General features: G+C 43.7%; 1 long non-coding RNA gene across 1 annotated transcript in view; it reads right to left on the bottom strand.

The window, feature by feature from the left end:
- The window catches only part of LOC147753530 (uncharacterized), a gene marked incomplete in the record, with an annotated part of 19,357 nt that extends 1,103 nt beyond the window's left edge, over window positions 1-18,254 (bottom strand). Inside the window, 2 exon segments of the long non-coding RNA XR_015310943.1 lie at window positions 1-96; window positions 17,980-18,254. This is a non-coding gene — a long non-coding RNA (uncharacterized LOC147753530).
- Between the last annotated feature and the right edge of the window lie 206 nt (window positions 18,255-18,460).

Here is an 18,460-nt window from a genome sequence, read left to right as displayed (position 1 = left end):
CATTAACTGGATTTTACGAACCCGTTTTCCGACCTGAATATTATCTCTTGTAAGCAGCAATATCCTCTCAAGGTCAAAATGTAGCAGGACTTTCCCCTAAAGAAATGAATGATACTTTTAATGGTCAAGAGCAGTGCTCTTTCTTTATCTTGCATCATGGGTATTTTGCCGAGCCAATATATACATGATCGACATTACCTTGCTGGCATTAATTGACGGGTTATTACACGTTTCTGCTAATGCATCCTCTGGGGGCAAATGTGCGCTTTGTGTTTGAAAAAATTTTGTGTGAGATGGACTTTTGCGTATGGTATCATCATCTCCGGTGGCGGCGCCGCGCTTTTGTTCCGAAACGTGTGTAAGCATTTCCAGTGATGTACATTATTCCAGATCTTAGCTGGAGTTGTTTCGAGTCAAATATCTCCAACGCTTACGGTATTGTCGTCAAATGTGATTATCTAGAGCGAGCGTTTTGCCATTAGAGGGTATTGTGATGAGACGGAGAATCACTTGTCACTAAGAAAAATCTCTCATTGATAAAAAAACGTATGATAGTAAATATATTGACCTGATTTTAATTATTTCTCACTCACGTTTTACATTTTACAGTAAACAGTGTGTGAACTTTTTATGTTTTTACGTAAAAACGAATTCGAATCAGCTCAAATCGTAAGTAAATAGATATTAGATGAGCGATATTTTATTGAAATTAATTTTTTGTTGACCAGAGTGTGCTGCAGTTCAGCGTCGATGGGGTCTTCGAAGAAAAAGACTGATCGTCGTGTGCGACTGTAAGAGTAGTCGCCACTGCCGACGGACATAGCGTTGATGTTCGATAGATTATGACAAAGTGGTCTCAGACCATAAACCTGCGTAGATATATAAATGTAAATATATAATATTGAGAAAAAATATGAAAATAAAAAAAGTAATAGGCATCTCTTACTATTTGTTAACGCTTTCTTCATAAGATATCACCTCGGCGGGCTCCTGAGTCTAGGACAGTTAGGCCCAGCTTTATATTTTATATAAATTAAAACACAAGCAAGTCGCCAACACAGACGGGACGCCGTTTAAAAACATTGACGCTTGGCTTCATAATGGAAACAAATCAGAATGCTTGTTTGTTGTTTGGTGTTTTCTAAAAATAAAAAGAAAAAAAATCTTCTTGATAACATATTCGGGGCACGCATGATTTCCACAGCATATTTAGGCGGTTACATCGGTGCGGTTATTATATATATATATAATAAATCTGAATATAAAAGACTAGGGTACAATCGAATAACATTGAAGGACTTCTTGATCGTGAGACGGAGCGCGGGAACTTGGAAAACATCATGCCTAAAGTAGGAACGTAATAGCAGATACTAATCTACGAAATTAACACTGTTTATTCGTAAATAGGGTATATCAGGAACCACTTGGGCCTTGCAAATCTATTCGCTTCATTCTTATGAAATATTAGTTATTAGGACATTACTTCGTTTATTTATGGCACAGTCATTTTGTTGGTAGCGTTCAGCCCTCGAATTTTGTCATTCCATTAAGCAAGCGTTACAGAAGAACCCCGAGCTGGTCTTCCTCAATATTCGCTAGTACATATCGCGAAAAATGAGCCTTCAGAGATGATTCCAAACGATACTGACTATGTTGTGTCCCCTCATGCACATGTACATAATAATATTAATAATGATAATTAATGCATATAATTTATGCCGTATCAAATACTACAATAATATCGAATAACGTTAGCATTGATGAATAATTTTTCGATACTATTAATTATCCGAAAACCTCCCTCTGACACTGCTTGGCCTATGATCCATACGTCTTCTTTCTACACCTATAGGAGGTAATACTCATCTGTAAATATCCCAAACGAATTCTATTGCTAGTGGAAAATTGTTGACTGCTCTAAATGGACATAACGTATAGTTTGCTTTTATCTAAATACACTGCGTAACAGCACCGCCGCAACTGCGGTTCTCAACCAGTTTATTATCGTACGCGCTTCGTGTTTGTAATGTTTAAAAAGTGCATTATAAATAGGTCTGCATCAAACGACTGCATTACTACCTCGGCCTATTCTATCACCTTTCTAGTTTTTGCACAGGATGTTCGACGCCGCCAGATGGGCATACCTTGGTTGGTAACGTATTCGCTCAGGGACACGCTGCCTATGTTCATTTAGTGCCGGGAGCCAGCCGTCTTATTGAACGTTTGACGGCTATACCGAACGTAAAACTCAAAACATAGAGATAGGCGTACTGTGAAACGTTTCCTAGCTCCTGTAAATGTCGCTGGACGAGAAGCGACACCCAAAAGTATGCCCCCATGATCTCCTTCGAAGGTAACTTTCGTTCTCTCCGTTTTGGCACGATTCCGTCTTTCAGTGCGAGGAACTTCGTGTCGTTCGTTCTTGCCCACAGCTCTAGGTTGTCCATTAGTTGACGACAGGATTTGCCTCCAACTTGAATCTGTGTAAGCGCATATGAACATCCTATGTTAAGTGTGTGAGGTCAGCCAGACGTTGAACGACGGTAAGGCATGCTACGTCTAATTCGGTAACACTCGCGGGACGTTTCGGTGGCTATCGAAGATAGGAAAAATTAGAGAAAAACGTTGTCTTTTATCGCCGAGAAACGCTAGAGGGCAAAGTTACTTCTGCCCCTAAAGCCAGTGAGGTAAGAGAAAAGACCAGGGCAAAAGCTCAGTGATAATAGACAGTCCGCTGTCGGAAAACCTCCTGCTGATCCTGCAGGCGTGTGCTCCTTCCTCCAACCTCAAGCCAGGGAATAACACTTCCTCGTAATGTACCCGATGCTCTCTGGAGCTCCAGCTCTTGCCCCCAAGCACTGCAGTTCTGCCAGCGCTCCATCAACGACACCAGTGCAATCTCCAGATAACCAAGTACACAGGCAGCAGCAGCAAGTCAAGGCATAAACTTGGCTCTATTTTTACCACTGGTTTGTTCACTCTCTTTTTTCTACGGAGACTGGTCTGCACCTTTACGGGTGGCTCGGCGTGGCATCCTTTTGCAACTCCAGGGCCTACGGACTCAGCAAGAGTCTCTGTCCTAATACTTCTGTCATCTGGCTGATGGACCGAGGTCCTATAAAGAGTCGTATCTCCCTGGCGTTTCACTTGCGTTTTAGGAGTGATGCTGGGGGCAGGAAAGCGCAAGGGCCACCGCTTAGGTGGGCTTACCATCCCATGCCCTTCATCATGCATGCACGCGCGCTGAGGAGTAGGCGGAAAAGTTGATGACAGTTCCTCATCCATCCAGTCGCCAGTCGCGCCTCCGCTCGACTTTGCTCTGTGATGCCACGTCTGGGTACGTTGAAAATTATAGCTTCCATCACGTGGACAATGTAGGGCCAAGCTGGGCGGGCCGTGGAATAGAGGAAGCAAACGGATCTACCACAAAGCACATAGCGGAGTAATGTGAGAGAGACCTATCGGAGGTTAGAGAGGTGAAAACGAGCTGGCGACGAGACAGCCAAAGGATAAGTGTAAGAAGAGAGCGTTGTCGCGTCAGAAACGAGAAAAGCGAGCAGATTTCCACTACAGGCCACGGAACGGGACTCGACTTGACGGTATGAGAGACGCTGATAGCGATAACTATTTCTGAGGCTAAAGGAGCGAGGCTAGGGTTAGAGAGAAAACCAACATTCAACGAACGAAGCAGCGCAGCTCAACCGAGCGATCTTGAAGTGCTGGAACAGTTGGCGAACTCTGGCGGGTTCGCCCGCGACTAATCTGCTACAGTTTTCTCGAGACCGAATTGGATGACTTGGTTGTAAGCGAGGTGAGAACTACACATTAGTTAAAATGAGCCTAAAAATACCCTCGTTCTAAGGAACACTATGTGAAAGTATATACGTGCAAGCTTGGGGAAGGTGAAACTTAGTTAGATCAATGTCTCAATAGATATATCTGGTACATTTAAAAAAAATCATCTTCGTTTCCTTCTACCAGTTGCGTCTACGTGTTTAATCAAGTTATTATTAAATATATTTGGATGCATGTCTATCTATATAGGTATGCTACTTAAACACGAGACGTGCACAATAATCATACTGTGTAAATGTACTCTCTTGGCCGCCATAATAAAGTAACACATTCGTCTGCTGCATGTCTCATAGCCATAGGTACGCTTAGAATATCTTGCTTAATTTTCGAGGTTTTTTTGTTAATATTCAACAGGTATAACGCGTGCCATTGTTATCTCGGTTAAATTTTATCGGGCTGTTTAGTCGATAATGATTATGAACAGCGATCATAATGGGACCGTTTTTCTACCTCTATTCATCTCTAAACGGTTGAAAATTTTGATTACCAAAAGAAAAAAACGCTGACGCCATGTTTAAAAAATATGGCTTCACTGCGGGTTCACCGTTAATAAGACAGGTATCAATCGAATGAAATCAGCGCGTGAACTTTCCTTAATGTCACTTCATTCTACTTAGCTTTAGCTTGCACAAGGGGGGCGGCCTTAAGCATCTGTCGAGTTCGCTTCTAGAGGCTAAAAAGGCTAGATTTTTTAAATGAAAAATTTTTGTTTTTGCCATAAATAATACGTTATCGAAATCCTAAATCGTTATGGAGTGCGCCACCACTTCGGTATTTACGGAAATGTATTGCCGTTGGTCTGAGGTTTGAACCGAAATAATAGAGAACTTAGCATCCACAGTTAATGTTTTATTCATAAAGAAAGATTCCAAAATCTTATGCTGCTCTCGAACAAACATCGCGTCTAAACGGTGAGGCTTTATATCAGATTTGTTTACTTCATTATACATGCAGTGTTGTATATATTGATGGCATGACGTAAGCTGGTGACTTCTGACGTCTTCACAAAAAGGCCTAGTCGTAGCATTTTCATATTACCAATACTTAGCGGAGCTCGTTTGCTGGCCGTCGGATTACTGCTAATAGTTCGTTGGCAGACAACAAAAACGACGATAACCAGCTAGTCCTTCCTCAGCCTAAATCATCGTGCCTTCATGCACATATTAACCTATCGATCGAATGCAAGAATCTTCTTTTAATGATCTGCACATGTCTAGCTACGCAGTCGGGCGTGTGCAGCTAGCAACACGACGAAGGATCTCCGAATATTGAGGCTTCGCCCGATCTCTGCGATGTTCGTTCGTAACGAAATAGAACACCGCGAAGTTGTTCCATGCCATAATCTAGTACGCATTTTGGCACCTCGCATCGCTGACCCCGTCGTCTCCGATATACAGCAGACACCCGTTCTGGCGAATCGCTCTAACACCTAAAGAAGCGGCGTCAGGAATTCATGCCACGGTCATTTCTGAGTTTGTACCAAATCATCAGAGCGGTCGATTACGGAAACGTTTATTAAGATACTTGTCTCTTTGTTCCTTCTCCCTATATGCATATGATATTGCTCCCCAGCATTAATCACTTCAGCGAGCGGCGATTCAGACGTCACAGTAACACCAGCAACGATCGTAGCTATAATCCAATCAGCATAACAATAAAAAAGAGACACCTCGAAAACAAGCAATCGCCACCCTTGATAATAATGGTATCTTTTTTGGTCAAACGCCTTTGTAAGTCTGAACCAAGATTTTGAGATAGAATAGAACAGAACAGAGTCTATTCGTTCATCACAATCATATCGGACGGCAGCCGCTGTAGCGCGACCCACGTTACCAATAATAAACGATACACGAGCCCCATTGTTATGGCAACAGCGGTCGTAGCAGAAACACAAAGATAAAGCGTCTTCCGGTGCTATTCCCACCGCAGCTTTTCCCGAACGGACGGTGACGATAGCCCATCAATGAGCAACTGAGTGGATCGGGAGACGGTACCGCATTCGTGCCGTGCTCCCTCTACGTTGTCGATTTGCTCGCTTCTGCCATCTATTTGGCTCAATTTCCGCCGACTGCTCGCAGATCTGTCGTTGGAAACGTGTCTAGTATTGTCTTTGCGTTTGTTTTTCTGCACCCCTTCCCAATATCTGCATTTCTTTTACTTTTTTCTCACCAACACTGTCTGTTGGCAGTAGTACTAGGGTCGTTAGAGCGAGCCCCGTTCCTCGACAACCGTGGCACGGGTGGCCAGGCGGTCAACGAGAGCTAAGTGGGCAATTATTAAAAGCACGACAACACCACGACGCCATGGCCAAAAGCTTACGGCAACCGTATTCGGACTGGAACGAACAGGCATAGGGAAAACCAAGAAAATATGCCAAATCAGCCAGCTTTCGCCGTCGAGTAAATGAAGATGAACCACTATCGAACGAATCGTATCGGTGGACGTCTAACAGAGTCTGTCACCGTGCATTCAATATACGCCAGCTTGGTTTTTCCGTCTGGCAATTGTACTGAATATTGGTTCTAAAGCTTTGCCAACCACACTAGAGCCAATGAAGATCATGTAAAAACATGTACTGTTAATCCTACGACCGGTCGTATCTATACCAGCCACACAGCAGCTGTCCCGTAATAATAATAATAGCACGTGCATCGGATACCGTTGCACCATAGTTTTTTGTTGCGTTATATTAGCATATTAAGGACAAACGATAGTGACCATGTTTTCTTCCGCAGATCATCTGTCTCTCAGTTCACCTCGTGCTTTCCACTTCATACCCGTTACTGTGTCCTTCCGATGCCCATACTGCTGACAAGTAGAAGCAACTTCATGAAGCCTATCGCTATTACCACTACTGAGTAATGTTCACCTACACAGAAATGCCAGCAGTTTCGCTGTTACTGCACATATCCCAGGCTTCTAGGCCCATTGTTCCTAATCAATGTTAAACGAATGCGCATATAGAGAGAATTGTCCGTTGGTGGTGGCCGATTCATTTGTAGAGCGTTGCCGACGTTTTCCGTCGTTGAACTGGTGAAAGAGATTGATAGGGTCTGTGCCTTGCGAGATATGGCGGAGCTCAATTCAACGCGAGGCGAAGCGACGTGCCAGGTGAACGTAAAACGAAATAAAGATGCTGTCGACGACGAATGATAACAGAACTAGAGACGATCAAGGATGTAAAGCAACCGGAGAGCAATAGACACGGCTGAATTGTGTGTAAATACAATAGTGGTAGCATCTGTCGGTCTACGCCTGTGAGGGTCTCGTTAGGTGACTGCGTATAAGCCCGACTGTGAACAAATCAGACGAGCTCCTGGGAACAAGTGTCAAGCATACATTGCCCCTTTGAAGAGGTGCAAAAAGTCGAAACTTTCATAAACCTCTTCATAGATTTAGAAGATACCAACACTACTGAGCTTATACGATGAAATTATAATGTTGCGGCTGCTTCTGCTGCCGTTGTGATGCCAGTGACGCTTCTGTGTCTATCTCCAAGACAATATTATTTCATAATTATTATAAACACTTCGGGTAATAGTTGCATTTATTCTACTAAGTGTTATAAAAGGAACAAGCAACAATTATAAAATGTTCGATGATATTCGTCGGTCAAGCGCGGCGGAACCCCCGGAAAGAAAGAAGATAGATCGATGATGGCCAAAATGAACTTGGAGAGGTCCGTTTTATTTGACTTAACATTAGCTTAGATAGAACAATTCGTTGTTAGATGTACGAAACAGGCCTTCATTAAACATTGGGCTTTTCATAGTCACGCCGAGAACTATTAGCTATTCCGAAGCGCACAAGAAAAACTATAGGTATGATATAAAATATAATGAATGACAAAAAGAAATGATATAAATATGATATGTGTAGTAAGACAGCGCGGATAAACGTCAAGGGGTTCGAATGCCACTGAGGGCAAACCCACACTGTATTATTACCTTATTTCGTAACGGGGCGGAATCTTAAATTTAAATATTAGCTGTCATATCTAGCAGTCATGACAATAACCAAATAGCTTATTCATAGTCTCTACCAGTAGCGTGATCTTGTTATCATTATCGAACGTTCATCTTCAAAACGGGTCCTGCCATGGAGGCGTTCCAGTCTCTTTAGATACCACCATTATAACATTCTGTTATCGATGGATTGATATGCATCGTCATACGAAGTGTATATTCGGGTACGCACGTATCAATCATTATATATGTGTATGTGTGTTTTTAAAGACGTCATCAGTTATGCAGGCCTTCAGCCTCCGCTGTTATCTAGCATTTTTAGCTTTTCTAGCAACATTTTTACTGACACCACTGTTATAATTGAAACGTATCGATAAGTACCTACAATAGACTTTCTGTACTGCGTCGACACAGTCGTCGGAAGTAAGACTTCTTCCGCTGTTTCATCATCTTCATTCCATTTGGATACTGAAGATCGCCCTGCCGCCCATCAGAAACCGAGATCGCTTTGGTCTTCGCTGAATCGGACAATGACCAAGGCGAATCGATAAATTGAATCGTTCGTTTGTCCAGACTCGACCGAAGCTCCAGCGGCCAATCGCGTCCCATCGATTGCAGATATATATAGAGATATTGTATTATATATTATTATGTCTGCCGACCGTCACACCATCGCAAAGGAATATCGTTGACTTCAATTTATAAATGAGGCGGAGGAGAGAGAGCAGAAGATCACATAGATACTTTTCTTCATAAATAAAAATAGGAAAGAAGCTTTTATGTGCTCAACTGCACACATACCCAGACATGCAGACATCGTGTGGGTGTATCAGCACCAGCCCCATTTGGATTCAGTTGCTCACGACAAATACGTGAACCAACAGTCAGTTCTTTCAATTTCTCTCTTCATACGATATATACACTCACAAAAAGAATGACCCCTCTTCATCATAAAAATAATCTGTATTCCTCACTCTCGCCCTTGTCATGAACTGACTGCACGTGGCCTGGTCTCACTAGCCTGCGTGCGGTTCCATGTCGCCTGTACGCTTGACTCCTCCATGCTTGCTCTAGGTCGATAAGAACACGACCACAGGGCTCACACACACACGCGTGCAAAATAACTGACGTTCGAGCGCGGGCTCGGAACAAGCCCGCGACGATGACGACGAAGCAGAAGAAAACGCCAGGAACTGGAAGGGAAAACGAATAGGATAACGGAAAATCGCGCGCAAAGCAGACGCGGAAAGCGGGGGAGGTAATATTATGTGCCTGTTCAACGTATAATAATATCACAAGACAGGGCAGCTACCACTCGCGGTAGCAGTAGGGGTACGAACGGCTCTCCGACTAGCAGAACTAGGAACGGCAGCTGGACGAACGCGTATCACGGTGTTGTTGTCGTTTTCGCAAACTTCAAACCCAGAAGCAGAACTTAGAAGGCGACCCTCTAAGCTATTACCATCGCCACGAAGCGAAACGATCCACATTATGCTTTGAACGGCAGGAGACCTGACGGTATGCTCCTATCTTGGCAGAGAGACGCGAATTGGAAGCATGGATTTCTATTCTCTATCTTGTTCTTTTTTTCTCTATATCTATATCAATTTATTGTCTTCTTCCCAGGCTCTGGTTTCTTCTTGCCCATCTATATACGACAATACAAGGCTATACGACGGTCGAGGATAACGACGGCAACGTGAAGCATCGACTTGCTTCTCGAGATACCGCTGACTGCCGGCAGTCCCCGTGGTCGCATCTCATGTATAAATTTATGAGGAGTTCGCGGTTTAATTTTTTTTTTTTTTGCTTTTTGTTCGCTCCCCCCACCTACACGGATGCCAAGAGCGATTCGACGCATTATACGCCACCAGCGGCGGCTGGTATCCGTGATGGTGATTGAAGCGGAGATGAAAACCCCAGCGACGGCAGCTAAAGACGCCCGTCGTTAAGAAAGAAGAAAAGCTAGATTCGCAGCACGTCTTCAACCAGGGAAGGGGGGCAGCAACCGTCGGTTAAACCGGGGGCGAACAGGGGCGTGGTTCGCTGGGGTAAGAATTTTTATTTTCCAACTTTCCTGCTGTCGCCACCAAGCCGCTGCTGCTGGCTTTGATGTCGTTGGAGGTTTTGCGCGATACTTTACCATGCGCTGCACCAGCGGTTAGAAGGACATCACGATGGATAGAGGTTGACTGGTCCGTACTAGCGAAGGAGTGCTGACTTTTTCGTTCTTAGCAGCGGCGGCGCTATTGTTCGTTCGTAGTACACTGGTTTCTACTACTGCCGATGCCACCATAGATGGCGATGTAGCCTGTGGCCTGAGTAGGGTCTCTGGACCTGGATAGAAAGTTGCCCGGGGGGGCTGTTGAAGTCATTGCACATATTATAGCGACCGACTACAGCCTGTAGATGCATGCAGCGTGGAGGAGAACTACGAATAGGAGACGTGAGTGCCAGCTGCTACTAGTCAGCTCCCCACAAAAGGAGAGGTGGCGCTGCAGAAGCGCCCTTGTGCTGCTGTTGACTCTGACTATGTGACGGAGGGTCAAGCCGTCAAGTCTGTTTGCGATGGCTTCCGAGATGATTCGCAAGGGCAAAAAACCTGCCGATGACAGAATATGGCAGGGATATGGTCAAAGAGAGAAACTGAACGATGGAATGGAACTTGCAACAGCCAGCATCAGGCATACTGTAGTGATAGTCGGTCGCAGTGTAATAATCTCGATGTCTGCTGGTTGTATGAAATCGTGTGGTAGTTAAAGAGAGTCTTGGAAACTGGAGCAGTTCTGGCTTAAGGGCAAAGCTCTAGTAGACCAAGGGTTAGTTATAGCAGATGATATATAAATCAAGCAAGTTACTGTTCAAACTAGCTTGAATTTTTAGGATGCATTTCGCTGTATTCTTGTACATTTCATTGTGTTGAGCATTCAATAAAAGAACTCTCTAAGCCTCTTATTGGGAACATTGAAATCAGCTGGTCCAATGCATTATTGGCTTTGACCTGGTAATCCAGTAACTGTAGCTAACCCCCTGCTCTATATCTACCAGACAGTTACACAAGGGACAAGATCCTTAAACAATTTGCACATGATAGTCCATATCGCACAATACGTTAGGTAAACAATATAGTTCATTCTCAATGACACTCCCAACAGAACTTTAACTTAAAGAGCTTAAAAAAATTCACAAGCTTTGCTTCTAAAAAAGAGCAAAATTAAACAGATTAATTAAAAACGGTTAGAAAATCTGTGCCATCTTAATCAGTAGGCTCTACAAAATACAAGACTCTGATAAGGGTACTATTTTTTTAACCTCTTTTTACCTCAAGAAAAATACAGAATGATAAATGTCCTAAAAGTAAAAGAGAGGTCGTTATCACTATCATCATCATCTTACGTCGGTCAACGCGTCGTCTGTTGGCCCGAGTGTCGTCGCTGCCATATCATGCAACTGAAACGCGTACCACCTGGACGACAACGGAGGTTTTCAATTATATGCTATAACAAAAAAAAACACTGCATTATTATTTTTATAAATATATTATCACCGGTCATATTGTCGTCAGAGCCTACACAGGTAGTGGCCACAGGGACGTGAAGATCTTCATCATCAGAGACAGCATTATTGATATAACGTGCTGTTGTTGGGGGGTAGCAGTAACATAAGGGGCCGAACAGGGTGAAGGATAGGGGACAACTGAAGTTATCAGAATATTTGACTCGAACATACAAACAATTTAGCGATATCCATAAGCCGCTGCTGTTAATGCTGGATCGCAGTTGTTGCAGGTGCCGAGTCCGCTGTTCTGCAGATGCAGTTGCCTGTCTGGTTCTTCTGCGGTTCATTGGCGGCTAATTGCAGAAACGTTAGTCATAGCAATAACGAACGAAAAGGTCATAGTATAATCCCATCTAGTTACCATCGCGGCGGCAAAACTTGTGAAGGATAAGCAAAGTGTCGTAATGGAACATTATTCTTTTGCAGGACAAATTCTGTTGAACTTCCCCATACAGGTACTGTCCCTTTTTTTCGGCAAGAATGTAGCTATTCAATGTTTTAATGTGCATAGTTCAGTTTGTACGTACATTCTGTCATTGATGAACGTTCTTTGGTCCTGCAAGCTTCATCCACCGATTTCTGGTTAGAAAAATGATTCCTCCCCACACCAAAGTATTCGTGGTGCTCTAGATCGATTCGTTTGGTCCTTGGACTTGTGTTGCTTAGTCTAGCGACAAATTGCTGCCTTTACTTGTGAAGTATTCGAAAGGGACGAGCTGAGCAGGTCGGGCAGAAGTAGGATCTCGATGTCGTTGAGGTCGATGAGTAGTCTAATTGGCCACCCGACGATGGTGGTCAATTCATCAAAATCGATACCGTTTTCTTCGCTACTGAAGGGGAGCGGACAAGAATAAGCATACGGCTTCAATCGACTTCAAGCGCAGTTGTTACTCATCAGGATAGCAGTCGCTAGGATTCTCAAGGTTAGCCAGCGCTGCATCGTCGCTATCGTTACCGTCTTAATGACACGGGGTACAGACACCCCGCCGGTCGAAAACCAATATACACTCATTTGTAAGCAGGTGATTTGTTCGGGAACCAGCGCGATACATGTCAGATGGAGCCTATGCAATGGAGTTCGCTGCGCTGCTATACTTCCCACATCGTTTACTCTACTGTTGGCCCCTTGTAATCGCGAGCACTTCAGATGAGTCTCGAACCACAACCGCTTATCACGCTGAGGCTCTCGTCATGATAATGCTGGCATAGTAACTTCGGCAGCATCAGCGACCAACAGCACAGATAGATGCGTGCCAGTAGTTATCCTAAATGTGACATCGTGCCACTGAACCAGCACTGGCAGCATCTATAGCTGTCAGCTCAGTAGCTGATCGCTACGATTCATGCTGTGATCAGCAGAGGTTCGATAGAGAAGATTTGCATGTGCGGCGTGCTTTCCTGTACCACCTTACTAACAGTCATGCTGAGGGTGTATGCGTGTACAAACGCCGTTCTGAGCGCGCCACTCAACCGCCGCTTGCCCGCGATTTGCGGCGCGTTGTCCTTTCTAGGCCGAATAAATGCACAGCTAATGTTCAGAGAGAGGGTGCATATATTAAATTGCTAATAAGTGTAACAATAACAGCAGGCGACCAGAATCACGAAGATCATCATTGCAGTGGTGATAGTAGATAATCCCTGTGATTGAAGTGGGGGGTATTAGATCGATTGCCTTCTAGGTAGATGAGACGACAAACTTGAAAAGACTAAGTGCCAGGTAAGCGAACCGGCACATTGACGATCACGAGGGAATCGATTGTTATTATGCAGTGGTCCTCAGTAAGGGCAAACGTATTTTGCAGTTCGCAATCCTTGCATTTTACACTGATCGGCCGATTACCCACCGTAAACTTGATCGGACCATCGAAATGGGTCTGATATAATTATCCCAATTTTATTCGGGTCCTCAGTTAATCCTACGCGTACGTTTTTGTTTCGCTAACTAGCTCCCTTCGCAGTCGTTCCGCAATTAACTGCATATTGTTCTCGATTAGGTAGCAAGAAACTGACCGAGTCAACCTATCCAAACTTGTTCGATTTAAACGAATACACCAGTTTTATACTTAGCAGTAAAAAAAAAAGTACGTAAACCTGATCTGAGAATATTAGCATATGTATCGAAGTTCCAAATCGCAAGTTCCTCTAAATACGTGGCGTAGTCGTTGTCGTCCGTTTCACATTGTCACAATGTAACACAACTGTAGCATTGTTAAAATGTAACTGCAATCACTTACGGAGGACCGTACGCTAACTTTTCTGATCAACTGAAGACTATCTCCTTTCTGCTAACATAAGCAATCCTTTCTTCCGCAGTATCGGTCACATCATCCACACTAACGTGGATCGGAATAAAGCGTTCGATAGAATCTAAGAAAGCAGTGACGAAGTAAAAAAGTCGAATTCCCAACTGAGATGAGTCCAACTCCGGACTGAACTCCGATCAGTTGTGACGCTTATGATATCGAAGACGATTTGGACGAGAGTAACGTGCATTTCCGTGCAGCCCACGATAACCCGGCGTTGCCCACTTCTTCAATGAACCGAAAACGAAGCAAGCCCACACAAGCTTCTAGCAATAGCTAGATACAGCGACAGTCAGCCGACGATTCTAGGTACTATTCTGTCTGGTCGGAGCTGTTATTGTGCGTTTATTCGAAACAAAACAGTAAAAAGAAAAAAAAAAACTATCATCAGGGATCGATTAGTTGGCCGTTATGGTGCTTAACAGCAGCAATAACAGGATTGACTAACGCTTTTACCGAAAGTAGTATAACTAAGTATTATTGATTGGGAAAGCACGGCGTTACTCGGTCTATTCGATGGTGGATAGCTGGTCGCTGACGCTATATTTGTTACGTTTACTTTTACAGAAAAAACATCGATCAATGTATGGCCATCGATCGTTGCGCAGGTGAGGTAGCACTGGGTGCTGATGCACTCAACGACAGTCGCACGGTTTTACCATCGTATGGAACAGAAACATATAGGGAGAGGCGTTTTCTGAGACCGATGGGCGTCAGCATAGGATAACATATGGAAATTTTTCTTTTTCACGTATCGAAGAGAACTGAATTGTTACCTTCAAGTTGTTTACGCAATGAGCTTGTGGAAAAACAGCATATAAAGTTCTTCAGTTTAAGACCAACGTACCTAAGACGGCAAGGGACGGCTAGCAGCAATGACCGTAACTTGCGCGAAAAATAGTGGACGTCTATTTTATAATAACGTACGATCGGAATGCAATGTTTACCTCAATTGAACAATCATCTTAAAGTGTTTTACCAATCGCTGGTCAACATTAGACGTTCACGCGTTTGGTGATAGTGAGTTGAAAATGGATGTTATAGGTTATCGATTTTAAGCAGAAACGCATCTGAAATCATTTCTGCAAACTTTTAGTCAACGGCTGTACAAGCTGTCACCTGTGTCGTAGAGTCTTCCGAGATCCTCCGTATCCTTAGAGGTCAGTACCCAAAAAAGTTGACATATTGTACTCTGAGCATGAAAAATTCAGCGGTGGAAATCAGCTGCGCGAGGCAGTTCTGGCATACCTCGCGCTTGTCCGGTTCACTGCAGTCTCTAAGTTGGGACTTCTCTTTCTCTACTAACTCAGACTATAATATTCGGTTTGCTGATAGCCTCCTGGCCTTACAACCTGCATGCACCTGACACAGCTCTAACTATCTGTGTTTAACTAACTTTGCCGATGTGATCGATGCCGCTACCTCAGCCGACGCTGCCTAGTGCCAGTGAAAACGCTATTTTACCGAGAAAATAGCCTGAAAAGTCGCCAACGTCAGCCGACCGGTCGAAGGCCAAATCTGTCGACTAAGAGATACGAACCGTTGTGACCGCGACCATAAAGAGCCTAAAAAAAGCGGCAAACACATCTTGTTCGTCATTAAGGCACAATGATTTTGCTTGATTCTTCATGACGCCGGTAAGACCGATGATGTGCCTGTAGTTACTGTCTGTGTTGTTTCAGGGGGCTAATCTGTCGGTAATTATAATGGAATTCAATCAATGTTAAACGCCTTTGTATCAAATGACCGCTGTCGCGACTCCTAGTTAACTGCCCCATGGCCACTATGAACAGGATTAGACAAATGAACCATAAACGGGCGTTCAGTCGGCCACAGTTTCGTCCCCTAAAATCGGGTAAAGAAAGAGAGTCCGCTTTTAAATTTTTGTTCCCCACTAGCTCAGCAGAGGAGCTAACAGTGATGCCGTATCCTCTACTAGAAGTGGTGCAGTTGCTGGCACCCTGGCTACTTACTCCACGACCCATAAGGGGCTCACAAGGCGACCAACTGGACATACTCGACAATGACGATGCAAAGTCTATCACTCGCACCGGCCATAACCTGACACACGGACATTTTAAAGAGGCAATGATTTATCGTCCGATAAAGGGTTCGCTCCTGCGATATAATAGACAATTTGTCAGGAAACAATTATATTTAGTTTCACTTTGGCTGGATTGACACTTGTCGGTGCTAGATAAATTCGTGTTGAATACACCCTTCGGCGAACATTTTAGCCCCTACGGATACCTAACCGCAGTCGACTCAGTTTATAGGCGATACTTGTAAGCCACGACTCGCTGTATCTACCGCTCAGTGATCGTTGTATGGGCCAACATGACTACAATATCTGACATTATATCCTGCCACAACATACGGCGCTAGGTTTATAGAAGAAATAACGGTCGGCAACTAAACTTTATGTAGGGCGCCTTATTTGAGCTAATTCATTTCCGGAATATCCCACGTTCTCTACATTTATAGGCATATCGAGTATTCTCCCACAATATAAACCTAAAGCATTATACAACGATATACTTGAAGTTGTGATACGATTTTAACTCCGATTGAGACCTACTGCTGGCAAAGGGCTGCGTACAAATTACACTAGGACCAGTCGGAAGGAGCTATTTTCTGTCAGGAAAATATTTCCCCTATTTCGTTAAAAATTCGACTAATTTATTTTGTACGGCGTTAATAGTGATAAATCAATTTTACCATACATTCAAAACTTCGGTATGTGGTTCGGCTAAAGATTTCGTTAATGTTATGTGAAGAAGGTGCCTTCTGAACATTTTTAGGTCAGAAAAGATAGTACAGGTTGATCCAGTTGATGCGACGATATTCTCTGAACGACTGGGCTGGACGCGTGAGGCCCGCGGGGACGTTCACCGAAGCCTTGAAAAAACACACAAAGACCACCTCGTGTCGCTCATGCTGTCTAATTGAGCCTAAACATTCGTCGAATTTTGTATCACACCCAATCGAACGCCGTTTGCCATTTGTCGGATTCGTGGGCAATGTTGAGTGGCTACTGATGAAAACACTATATTGTCCTAGGTACACGTTTGCGCGAGACGCGCATTGCAAGTCTACGACTATAGCCATCGCTGGACGGAGTCGTGCAATCAGACAAAGGTTCGAACATTATCACGACGATGCTGTGGCCTGATTTTCCCTTAAACTGCTGGACACATTACAACTATATTGCTTAGAAGCTAAAACGACATGCATCAAGGAGCACTAGCAGCTGAACCTCGGTCCTGATGGGTATAGGATTATCTCCTTTCAGATTACCTCTTTAAAGGAAACCTTTCGCTCATGAACTACTGGAAATCCCGAATGTCTATTGTGTGTATAATTTTATCGTCAAAATTGTTCGTCTCCAGTGGAGAGAAATCGTTCCGATCGAGTAGTGATTTCCTGAGCAGATTGTCGCCAAAATCTGCCCTGACAATAGCCAAAGATGTCACATATTGATTGGAATAATTTAGGACATTATCCAGTCCCAAGACAGACCTACCGCTGTCTTCGGTGATACGAGTATAACTTTCAAATGGCGCATGGTGTCTCCCGTCTAAAGATTTATGATCTTTAGTTGATCTGATAACGAGAGAAGAGTCCGAAGTATATATATGGCCCATATATGTTTGCCCTTTGGTGCGCCTCTGCTAAAAGTCATGACACAATCTGATGACCATCATCCCGTTCTTGCACTCTGCTCATTTCGAGTAACTATTCCGCAAACCAACCAGAAAGGTCCGAGACAAGCCTCCTGTATAAATAGTTTTAATGAATACTTCAGCACTGTTAATTCTGCCAATTGATGGTCAATATACGTGTGGATCTTGCAGAACGATACTCTATTTAATATTTGCAACACTGAAAACTTGTCGGCACCCTAGGCCCACCCGTGACACGTTCGGAAAAACTACGATATACAACGTAAACAAAAATATTGATTAAATGTATCGCGTAAGTATCTCAGAAGTATTAGATGATGCCATAGAGTCCTGCAGTAATGTCAAATCGTTATAGCGTCATCATCTCACTCGTCACCGAAAAACTAGTTGTAGTACTGTCGCAGGTAGACAACGAAAGTAACTTGTCTCTTCGAACAAAATGGCTGCCCGGATAGTTCAACAAGCTATAGTTATAACCGGTGATTATTATCAGTTTCTATGCGAAATCCTTCGAGACATTCGCCAAATTTCAATTTCAAATGCACCTATTCAATGAGTTTTCTTTTTCACGGATTTTCCTAAATTTTTGGGCTAGGAAAATCTTTCAACACGTACCTCCATAGATTCTTTCTTGATCCAATAATCACGCATGCTATCGTGGTCTGCAGCAAGGCGTCCTTTAAGCATTTGAAGCAATCTAGTTTGACGCCATTCGGAGTATCTCAAGATCCGCTCAAATATCGTACATACAATATCTCGTGTGCTACACAAATCATCCGCCACCAACCAAATTACGAAAGCCAATCGTGAAGTGTTTTATAAATGGAAACAAAGGCCTTGTGGGCATTGATTGAAAGTTTTGCGCAACGAACAGAGCAGATTGAAAACGCGTTTTGAGTCCTTTTTTCAAACAGAACAGGGTCAATAGATTGGCCGATTCTATCAAGCGTAATAATAATGAAAGGTCAACCGACAATCGACTCGATTAACGTACGTGCCTACGTCATCGAGTAACAGCCGACATTATTTACGTATGACGCTGGCCGATGGCTGAGCGTATCTGTGTGCATTTTTATGACGTCTGTCGATCGTATTC

The sequence above is a fragment of the Varroa jacobsoni genome, unplaced genomic scaffold (assembly GCF_002532875.2).
Source record: "Varroa jacobsoni isolate VJ856 unplaced genomic scaffold, vjacob_1.0 scaffold_411, whole genome shotgun sequence".
NCBI classification, from domain to species: domain Eukaryota; kingdom Metazoa; phylum Arthropoda; class Arachnida; order Mesostigmata; family Varroidae; genus Varroa; species Varroa jacobsoni.
This window is presented reverse-complemented; position numbering and strand designations above follow the sequence as displayed.